General features: G+C 40.2%; 1 non-coding gene across 1 annotated transcript; it reads right to left on the minus strand.

The window, feature by feature from the left end:
* Positions 1-11,379: 11,379 nt before the first annotated feature.
* LOC149814552 (U6 spliceosomal RNA) lies at positions 11,380-11,482 on the minus strand. Its single transcript, XR_016428192.1, has one exon. It is a non-coding gene; the product is annotated as a U6 spliceosomal RNA (small nuclear RNA).
* Positions 11,483-12,178: the final 696 nt, after the last annotated feature.

Consider the following 12,178-nt stretch of genomic DNA (forward strand, 5'->3'; position numbering starts at 1 on the left):
GAATATAACAAAAATAACTATTTATAAAGAAATACGTCATATTCAAAAAATGAGTGTAGCTGAGATGTGTATGCTTAGATGGATGTGTGGAAATACAATAAAAGATAAGATTCGGAACGAGGAGATACGTAAGAAGGTAGGCGTTGCATCCATTAAAAATAAGATGAGAGAGAATCGTTTACAGTGGTTTGGACATATTCGGCGAAGGCCAAATGATGCTCCAGTTAGAATGATGGAGAAATGAAAAAATATATTAGTTAAAAGAGGTCGAGGTAGGCCTAAGAAGACATGGATGGAGTTGATAGGAAAGGATATGAATGCTTTGAACCTCACTGAGGACAAGGCATTGGATAAAAATGATTGGAGGAGAAGGATTCATGTGGAAGACCTAGAATGATTTTCTTTTTTTGGTTCATATCGTCGACCCTAATTGTTTTGGGATGAAGGCGTAGTTGTTGTTGTATAAAGAAATACAAAATAAAAAATATTTAAAAATAAAAAACATATGATTTTTAAGAATAAATAACAGATAGAAACATAAATATAGCGTTTGAAACTCGAAACTTATGTTTCTATGAAAAAACTCAAGTATCGTGAGAAATAAAAGTTTAAAACTTTTAAGTAATTTCTCGCAAGATTTTTCATAAATCTCGCGATATTTGTCACACTGTATAGAATGCAGTGTTTTCAATAGCGGATCAGGTGAGGCGCACCCCAGACAGTTATCCATTAGGAGCCTCTCCACCACCGTTCATCCTTACGATGAGCGGCATCCCAAACACAAGTGTTTGTGGTTTAATTTCAACCATCTATTCTGTATGCTCTACATGGCGATGCGGTTCATTTAGAGCATTAATGACACTGAAAAAATTTGTGGGACCTATCCAAGATATAAACAATATGGTACATGGTGCCTGTGAAGGGACTGTCATATAAACTATATGGTACATGGTGCCTGGGGGGAACATATAACCTGCCCGCCATGACTAACCCTAACCTGATCCGCTACGGAAAGAGTTTCTTCTCCAATTAAATTCTCCTATTTTGCTACAGTGCCGTTAATGCAAGATCGGATCGGTCAGATTTGGTCATTTATTGCCCATATCTGTGGACGCATGCTTATTAATGGCGAAAAGCTGGGGAATATGACCCCTTTTAATGAAAAACATGTTTTCTATTAACTAAATAATGATAAACATATCTAACGGTTCAAATCTAGCATGAAACACGTAAAAACTATGGTTTTTAGGAGATCCTAACGAATTAACAAAAAAAGAGGCAGCACAATCCCCATTTTTATCCACACATACAAAACATACCAAACCTACTAAATGTATTTTTTCCAAAATTCTGACCGTACAGATGTGTTCAGCATGATTGATTTACTAAAAATGGAATCAAACAATGGTATTTAGATGTTTAAAAATTTATGAAAATTATGCATGGTTGTTTTTTGAAACTTATAAAAAGCTATTCATAATACAATAAAATGTGTTGTGGGTAATATTCATTCCTCTTCTTTATATATATATATATATATATATAGAGAGAGAGAGAGAGAGACCTTGGAATATGAGAACCGGAAAACATGAGAACCAGTCAGAACTTTCCTCCACCGTTCGATTGAATGCAATCGGATGGCTGAGAGCCGTTTGACGTTCTTGTTCCCGCCCGAAGATTTTCAAAATACTGCTCTCTCTCTCTCTCTCTCTCTCTCTCTCTCTCTCTCTCTCTCGGGGTTCCTTGCTCGCCAAGCCCTCAATCGTCGTAAGACCTCTCTCCTCTCTCTTGCTCGTCGGGTTCCCTGCTTGCCATAACCTGAAACCCTCAATCACAAGAATGGACCCTTTCTCCTCTCAGTTTCCTCTCACTGAAAGCCCCTGCTTGCTCCCAAAACTCTCACCTTACCTGTGTCACGTCCGAGCCGATCCTGCTCGATGGAGGTTTCTTCGCCAGAAACTGCCGAACGCTACCCCAACCTCTCTCTCTCTCTCTCTGCGGTTCATAGTTCGCCGGAAGCTCGTTGTCCTCTCAATGGAAGCCCCTGCTTGCCGGATCCAGCTCTCGCTCTCCCCATCTTTGCCTCGCCTCTGCCCCTGTTAAGTGATTTTATGTTCTCTCTCTGGGATGAGTTTGGTGGTTTTGTTTAATTTTCTTGTCCTTTCATGGATTGTTTGTCGAATTTAAGCGGAAAATGATGGAATCTAAGTTAGCATATGCAAGAGTTTGGTTTTGACGACGTGGGGATTGATGAAAATGAGAAATAAAAATGGAAAAGGCGAAATTTTGGTGACTTCTTTCACCTGTTACCAATTTTTTTTTAATGCTTGTGTTGTGTTTTTTGTTTTTCACCATGTTGATCTTGTTACTGGTACTAGGAGCGTGATATCATTCTAATATTACGGTATCTTATCTATGAGAGATCAGTTCATATCTTTACACTGTGTATTGAGGGAAAGTCGTGTGAAGGTTATCCTCATGTGATGGTCATCAGTTGCTCTGTATGTATGCCTATTTATTCAGACCTTCGTACTCTATTACAAATTATCAATAAACAAGTGATGGGGGGGTTCTCAACCGTGGATATAGGCACTAATGTGTTGAACCACGTTACATGGTCTGATCTCTAGGTGTTCGCAGTGGTGCGCATCTTGGTTGACACCAATACATCAGCTTCGTAAAGTCAGAACTCCTTGAAGTCAAGTATGCAAGACTCAAATTCGATTCTAAAAATCACCACGGTTCTGTTTAATGAGATAGATTACTTGAGTTGGTCGAAGGCTGTTAGCATGTTTTATAGTTGGAAGTCAAAACTCGGGTATGTTACGGGTAAGATAAAGTCGCTTGAAACAACTAGTCCCACGTATGAGGAGTGGGAGTCAGGAAACTATCTTATGATGTCCTGGCTCCTCAACTCTATAGAGCCGACTATTGCCAAGAGTTTTTTGTTTTTAGAAATGACACAACAGATTTGGGAGGCCGTTCGTGAAGTGTACAGAGAACAACAAAACTTGACTCTAGTTTATGAACTCCAGCAAGACATTGCCAAATTCACACTAGGTGACATATCGTTTAATGTGTACATAAGCACTCTTTGCGGCATGTATGATGAATTGTTGCAGTATCGGCCTCCCACTACCAATCTTCTTATCAGTCGGCAACATATTGAGGAAGATAAAATTTTTAAGGTATTGGTTGGTTTAAGCCATGATTATGATGCTCTAAAAAGTCAAATCCTCATGACAAACCCACTGCCCTCCTTCAATGCCGTTTGTGCCACCATCCAACGTGAAGACACCAGACGGAAAGTGATGAACCCAGTTGCAAAAACTGGTAACGAGCAACCAGATAAAATGGTATTTCATACTATGTCTAGACCCATTGCTGAAATCAATGAGCAGCATAATGTTAAGCCTCAAGAAAAGTTCAGAAACCGACCCAGAATGAGATGCACTCATTGTAAGAAGTTGGGTCATACCCGCGAGCGATATGTTGGGATCTTGTTGGTCGACCTTTCAAAGATAACCAAAATTGCCCCAAACTGGCTGTGGCAAACTATGTCACCAAGAAAGACCTAGCGCAGTTCTTTCAGCAGATGGTAAAGACAAATCTCATCACCAATCAGCCAATAACATAAAACGGTAAACTTGAAGGTAAAATTTGCGCCCTTATCTCTCATAATTCTGATCGTGAATGGGTTGTTGACTCTGGGGCAACTCATCATATGACTAACAGTTCATTTGAGTCAAACCAACTTGTTAAATCCTGCTATAAGTCTGTTTTTACTGTTGATGGGTCACCCATGCAAGTCGAAGGGACTGAAAAAATGCATTTTCGGAATCAAGACATAGAGTCAGAGGTCTGGCATGTTCCAAAAAATTCTACTAACCTATTGTCTGTTAGCAAATTAACCAAAACTCATAATTGCTTGGCAATTCCCCCCCCCCCCCCCCCCCACTGAGGTGATCTTTCAAGATGTGAAGACGAAGAAGGAGATTGGTAGAGGGATACAACACGACGGACTTTACATGCTCCATGGGCATGGTCGATCTCTTCTTAGTAATGGTCATCAAAATACATCCTTCGACGTGTGGCATTCCAGACTTAGACATGCATCCAACTGCATTCTAAAGATGTTAATTCCTAGTATAAGTCTCTCCAATTTTTCTTGTGACGCTTGTGAGTTCTCCAAAGCCACTCGGCTACCATTTCATAACTCTGGCCATAGATCAAACATTTGGGGTAGCTGAGCGAAAGAATAGGCATCTCCTAAACATTACTCGATCTTTGATGTTTCACATGTATATACCACAGAAGTATTGGGTGGATGCAATTTTCGTTGCATGTTATATTATAAATCGTATTTTGAGCACAAGTCTAAATGATAGAATTCCCATGGAGCTCTTGAAGGGAAAATCGGTGGCTTTATACCATCTTAAAGTTTTTGGATGTAAATGTTATGTCCATCTCCAGGAGAAAAATCGCTCCAAACTCGACCAATGGGCTGTCAAGTGTGTATTCCTCGGGTACTCTACGTCAAAAAGCATATACAAGTGTTTTGAGCCTAGCTCAAGAAAATTATATATTTCTCGAGAAGTAAAGTTTTTTGAAAATGAGGCATACTTCTCAAGTTGGCAATGGGGTAGCCAACCTGAGGGGGAGAAGCAATGTGACCAAACTCATCATCATGATACCATTCTTCCCATAGGTGTTTCTCTTCAAATACCAGATTCGAACATTGTCCCCCCAAAATCTGACCATGAGAATCCTAGCCATACCTCATCAAATCAAAACAATTCTACTACCATCCCTGATCCAGAACCCACCTCTCTAGACATGGAGATAAGAAGGTCCACTCGAGTTTACAGACCCCCAAGCCGACTCAGTGACTACTATACCTATTGTGAATCCTCTACCAACCAGTATCTAATCGAGCAAAACCTTAACCTCAGAAATTTGTCCTCCTCATACATGTCCTATATTGCAAAAACCTATGCTCACCATGAACCTACAAACTTTCAAGAAGCCAACAATGACCCAAAATGGAGGTCTGCCATGAATAAGGAATTGAAGGCTCTCGATAAAAATCAAACATGGGAAATGGTTTCCTTTCCTGAGGGGAAGAAGATCGTTGGGTGTCGATGGATATACAAAATTAAATTCAACAATGATGGGACGATAGAGAGATTTAAGGCCAGACTTGTCGCCAAGGGATATACTCAGAAGGAAGGAATCAATTTTACTAAGACATTTGCTCCGGTGGCTAAAATGAGTTCAATACGTATTCTTTTATCTGTTGCTGCTAACAAAAACTGGAAAACCCTCCAGTTGAATGTAAAGAATGCATTTCTTCATGGAGATCTAGAGGAAGAAGTGTACATGGATCTTCCTCCCGGAAGAGAAAATTCGACAGGTCTTGTGTGTAGATTGAAAAATATATATTTATGGCCTTAAGTAGTTGCCTCAGACATGGTTCTCAAAACTTAGTGATGCGCTCATTAACATTGGTTTTCAAAGGAGCACAACCGATTATACTATGTTTCGTCTGTCAGAGGGCATCAATCATAGTTATTCTTCTGGTGTATGTAGATGATATTATTAGGACCGGCGATGATCAACAGTTGATGGAGAAGGTAAAAAAAAAATTCTCGAACAAACATTTTAAGATCAAAGATTTGGGGAAGCTCAAATATTTTATGGGAATAGAAGTAGCTCATTCTAACAAAGGGATTTTTCTCAGCCAAAGAAAATATATCCTAGATCTCCTAAAAGAAACGGGTACCCTAGGGTTAAAGTCGGCAGATACTCCTCTTGAAGTAAACTGCAAACTAAAGAAAGATGAAGGTGAAGTAGTAAACAACATTGAAAGCTTCCAGAGACTAGTAGGAAGGCTAATCTACTTGACTGTCATGCGCCCTGATATTTTTATGTTGTAAGTGTAATCAGTAAATTCATGCACAATCACAGATCCACTCACATTGAAGCTGCCCACAGAATACTTCGATATTTGAAGGGTAGTCCGGGTAAAGGAGTACTAATGAAAAGAAATAACCGGTTGGATATTGCAGGTTATGCAGATGTCGATTGGGCTGGAAATCCTAATGATAGGAGGTCTATTATAGGACTATGTATTTTTGTTGGAGGAAATTTGACTACATGAAAAAGCAAGAAACAAGACGTGGTGGCTCGATCGAGTGCGGAAGCTGAGTATAAGGCAATGGCATTATGTGCATGCGAATTAATCTGGGTTAAAGCTCTCCTTCAAGATATGAAGATAGAAGTGGCCCTATTTATGGACCTTAAAGGAGATAATGTGGTGGCTATCCATATTGGAGCCAATCCAGTTTTCCACTAATGCACAAAACACATCGAAGTGGATTGCCATTTCATTCGTGAAAAAATTCAAAATGGCATCATGCGTACTCCTCATGTTGCTAGCAATGATCAACTAGCCGATATTTTTACAAAATCTCTGAGAAAAGAAAAACATCAGCTCATTAGCAAGTTGGGTCAGATTGATATTTGCGCTCCGACTTGAGGGGGAGATTGTTACCGATAATAAGAGCATGATCTCCTAATATTACGGTATCTTATCTGTGAGAGATCTGTTTGTATCTTTACAGTGTGTATTGAGGGAAAGTCGTGTGAAGGTCATCATCATGTGATGGTTATCGTTGCTGTATGTATGCCTATTTATTCAGGTCTTGTACTCTGTTACAAATTATCAATAAATTAGTGACAGAGGGGAGTTCTCAGCCGTGGATGTAGGCACTAATGTGCTGAACCACGTTACATGGTGTATGTGCATTTTATATCTCGTTTTTAACGGATCTTCATATACTTGGTTCATTCCTCTCATTTCTGTCAATTGGTGGATGAATTTGTCTATGTTACATGCAGCCTATTGCATCGGGACTTGAGGAGATAGAAGCGTTTTAGTCTTTGATTATATCTTTAGAATCTGCTTCACAAAGAAGTTGCTGTATTTAGCTAATGATTACCAGCCATTGTAGTAATTGGCTCCTAGCTTGAACCAAAAATTTGTGAAACTGTGCAACTGGATATGGTAGTGTCATGTTCACTAAGTTGGCTCTCTCTGTTGATCTCAATATGGGGCTGAGATGCGACACCTAATAAGAGGTTTAGAAGGCAGTGAAATTCATGCAACTTTGGGTGAGGATATAGAAAAAGAAAAACATGAATAAAGGTGTTTGTCTTCTCTTGTTAAGCCTTTCCCATCAGCCACAGTTATCTAGAAACATCTCCCTGGTAGCAACTGTTTTTGTGATAATAACATAAGCCTTTACCCTAATTCTTTTTCAAATAAGGCCATACAGAAAACTCTTGTAGGCACCATTGCAGCAGAAGCAATAAACCCATACCCATCCCTGGCAACTATGGCTCACTTTGCCGAGAAAACTTCAATCGAGAGGCATGAGACAATTGATTGGTACCCACAAGACAGCAATGCAATTTGAAGCGAGTGGATGGCATGGCTAAACCAACCTATAAACTTATTACCCTCTTAGTGCGGTCCCTCGTCAAGTCCCAATCCAAGTTTTTTCATGTATTACGCACCTCCAACCCAGAATTGTACTGATATCATTCACATTGATCCAATTTGATATGTCCACACATAATAAGAATGTCATCATCTAATAAATGCAATAATTTAGCACTAACGATTTATCTGGTAGATCCAAGGGGGATGGTGTAGAGGGATGAGGCCAGACTGTTTGACGGGCAGCCAAGGTTCCAATTTCATGGGGCGTCACTTCCTGCGTAAGCAGTAGCTTGGAAACTCCCTGAGATCGAGGGGTAAGCCCTCAGAGTTTTACACCGATCAGGACAATCACTGTATGTGCGACAGGCTGAGCCAGTGCAACGTGGGGTAGTTTCTCGAGTAAAAAAAAAAAAGTCGATTTATCTGGTTCTGGGCAATACCAAAATTCATAAGAGTGAGATTATGCGCTAACTTAAGCTTCCCAACTCATAAACCAGGGCAAAAGAATTACATAACAAAAAGAAAAGGGACAAAAAGAAGAGGGTCTACCAAAACAGAAACCAGATGTAACTTTTCCACAGAAAAAAAACTGCTCTTTAGCTCCCCCACTATCACATTAATTCCACCCGTTTCTTTCCAAGATACAAAGGCTCAAAAGCAAAGTAGATACACAAGAGAAAAGGCATAAAATTAAAAAAAGAGAAAAAGGCAAAAGTAAAATCAGAAGCTACTCCAAACCACTGAATATGCCGCTAGCTCAGCAAAACAAAACCACCAAACTCATCCCAGAGAAAGAGAACGCATAAAATCACTTAATAGGGGCAGAGGCGAGGCAAAGATGGGGAGAGCGAGAGTTGGGTCCGGCAAGCATGGGCTTCCATTGAGAGGACAACGAGCTTCCGGCAGCAGCCACCTGGGCTTCTGGTGAAGAAACCTCCAGCGAGCAAGATGGGCTCCGGCGTGACATAGGTAAGGTCAGGGTTTGGGGAGCGAGCAGGGGCTCCCAATGAGAGGAAACTGAGTCCATGCCTGCTAAACAAACTTGTATTTTGAATGATTTGGCAGATCATAGTGGAGAAATGCTCTAACATCACCACCATCCATTCTAGAGATCAATGGCCACCATCATGGCATCCAATGATGACATCGTAAGCGCCTTTTTAATAGGCCCCACAAACTGATAGCAAGTGAACCTATAAATGAAGATGAATCATAGTCCTTGTGCATTGTAAGCCTCAGTCAAGGCACATGATCCAGCACTGAGAACAGAGCCTGTAAACTGGTGTTTTACACCCCTCCACAAGTGCGGAGATTTGCATATGGTTTTTATTGATTTAGAGAAGGCATACGATAGAGTACCTAGGGACGTTCTCTGGTGGACAATGATGAAGAAAGGTGTTTCTCTCAAGTACATTAGTATAATTAAAGATATGTATGAAGGAGTAGTAACCAATGTCCGCACTTGTGGAGGGGTGACAACCAATTTTCCGATAACGGTTGGGTTACATCAAGGATCTGCTTTAAGCCCTTTCCTATTTGCGATAGTGATGGATGAGCTTACGAGATCAATCCAAGAAAATGTACCGTGGTGTATGTTGTTTGCTGATGATATTGTTTTGATTGATGAGTCTAGAACTGGGGTTAATGCTAAGTTAGAATTATGGAGACAGACATTGGAAGCTAGAGGTTTTAAGTTGAGTAAGAGTAAGACTGAATATATGGAATGTCGGTTTAGTAAGCAACGAAGTAGTGATGGGAGTGTAGTGTAGCTTGGTGAGCAAGATATACCGGTGAATGATTATTTCAAATATTTGGGATCCATCATTCAAAAGTATGGAGAAATTGATGGAGATGTAAATCATAGGATAAAGGTTGGGTGGATGAAATGGAAAAGTGCTACTGGAGTGCTGTGCGATCGTAGAATGCCATTGCGGTTGAAGGGAAAGTTTTATAGGACGACTATTAGACCCGCTTTACTATATGGTACGGAATGTTGGGCTGCCAAGAGACATCATATTCAAAAAATGAGTGTAGCTGAGATGCGGATGCTTAGATGGATGTGTGGAAATACAATAAAAGATAAGATTCGGAACGAAGAGATACGTAAGAAGGTAGGTGTTGCACCAATTGAAAATAAGATGCGAGAGAATCGTTTACGGTGGTTTGGACATATTCGGCGAAGGCCTAATGATGCTCCAGTTAGAAGGTTGGAGAAATGGGAAAATATATTAGTTAAAAGAGGTCGGGGTAGGCCTAGGAAGACTTGGATGGAGATGATAGGAAAGGATATGAATGCTTTGAACCTCACCGAGGACATGGCGTTGGATAGAAATGATTGGAGGAAAAGGATTCATGTGAAAGACCCAAAATGAATTTCTTTTTTGGTTCATATCGCTGACCCCAATTGTTTTGGGATGAAGGCGTAGTTGTTGTTGTTGTTGTTGTTGACTAGTGGGCCCCATTGAACACACCATTTCTGTTTTGATTGTTTTACATGAAAGGTTTTACCCGATCCGCTTTCCATGAGTACCATACTCGTGTAACTATTCTCTTTCATGGTAGGGGTGCACAGGATCAGATATGGTTGGATACCGATCCAGATGCAGCAACTATTTATGAATTTGGATCCTCCAAGCAAGATCTGACTGTCCATTCAGATTGGATTCGGATTCGCTTAATCAGATCATATCTGGATTTTAACCAGAATTTTAGTTTGGATCTATTTCAGATTTGGATTAAAATCTGATACGATTGCATTTTTACATGTGAGGAGCTTGTTATCATTCAGATCCGGATTCATTCTTAGATCATCATATCTTTTCAGCACTTGGATCATGATGATGATGCACTTGGATCAAGTGCACAAAATTCGGATTTGAATTCAGATCAGGCAGGATCAGACTCATGTTCAATCCTTTTGCAGTCCTAATTCATGGGAATCTTTTGATTCATAAGAATCATACGTTTTGTTTCTTCTTATATATCGTGCAGAAATCATATCGATTGCTGTTTCGTTGCATTTCCACATTGGAGTATAATGTTCATACTTCATACAAGGTGTACTCACGGATACATGTGCAGGAAAGGGGCCACAAACTGTCAACGGTTCAGATTTATATCATACCCGACCCAACCTGAATCCGATTGGCGTAAAAAATGCCAGCCCAAATAATATTTGGTTCAATCCGAACTCAACCCGAGCAATATGCAGGCTGGGTTTGGAACACAAAATTGACCTGGTACTTGACCCGACCTGACTTTTTCTGGGTACCCAACCAGAGTATTGTATAATATTTTTAATAAAAAAAAAAGTCTAGGAAATTATGAGGGTCTAGGTTTGAGATTCCATTTTCATGACCCGGCAAAACCCAAACTTATCAACTTGTTATTTAGTTGGGTTTGGGTCATGAATACCCTGATGAGTCGGGTACCCTACTCATTGACAGCCCAAAGCAAAAGAGAGAGAGCTGAAAGTAATTCAACATTACCACTCATGAAGATCAACAAAATGTTGAACCCATGAACTGAACAAGAACAAAAGCCAAAACAAATAAAGAAAGCACAAGAGAAAAGAACATTAGATAGATAAAATGGGCTCACGCCGGAGCCGCTTGCCCAGATTGCGACAAAGGATAGGTAGCATCAGCAGGAGGGAGTGGAAGATCACTAAGATGCATACGCAAGATCGCATAAACATCTACCAAGATTTTATGCACCAGGTTTTGAATGTTAACTCGAATATGACGAAAATGAGCATCGTTTCGTGCCATCCAAACAAACCACCAAGAAGTAAGCAACCATGTCCGCCAGATGAACCTCCACCTCTTGCTGCGCCTAATACAAACCAGCCCCAAGATCAGATCTAGCGCAAAGGGAAAATTTTGGACCATTTCTCGATTTGTGCGTGTCATCCTTGCGCAGGGGCCATGCTAATCTTCTCTGTATCGTTCCAATTTTATCAGATGTCTCCAAAAAGACAAAGCAAAAGAGAGAGAGAGAGAGAAAGACAGATGAATGTGATCGAATGAATTGAATGGGCCTTAAAAGGATGACATGTACCCAACTGTAACAGAAACATAAACTTGCCTATTGATGAGAATGAATCACAGACACGACGAGTCCGCGTGCTCTAAAAGGAAAATGCAAAAAGTCTTGCAAGCCGCGCTCCTCGTGTAAAGTCGCATCCCAATTATTATATATGCATGAAAGTTCGTTCATTTACATGAACCATGGCAGCTTTGTCCTCTGGTCATGTCCCCATATTTATCACTTCCAACAACCTACTCTGCACGAAAAGTTGCGTATTTATTCTCAGTAAAGGTCACAGTGGCACGCCATTTTTCTTGTCTTTCTTCGTGTCAATTTTCCTTCCTCAGGATTGTTCTAAAAGCAGTGCATGCATGCATTAATTGAAAGATTGGATCACTGAAACGGGCGTACCTAATCAAAAAATTTCTTGTGTAAAGTTGGAATTATCCTTTCAAAAAGGTCTGGGAAGCCAGAGGAGCTGCTCATGTCTCGCATACGTTTGGTTGGTAAAGAGCTCGTTCAAACTCGTAAAAATAAACTTAGCAAGCTAAATATGAATAATCGATACTATCCTCTGCTCGAGTTGTGTGAGCTTGTTTATTATCAAAAAATACATTTTAGAAATATTTTACATCATATATAATA

The sequence above is a fragment of the Nuphar pumila genome, chromosome 15, assembly GCF_984573655.1.
Source record: "Nuphar pumila chromosome 15, dmNupPumi1.hap1.1, whole genome shotgun sequence".
NCBI classification, from domain to species: Eukaryota; Viridiplantae; Streptophyta; class Magnoliopsida; order Nymphaeales; family Nymphaeaceae; genus Nuphar; species Nuphar pumila.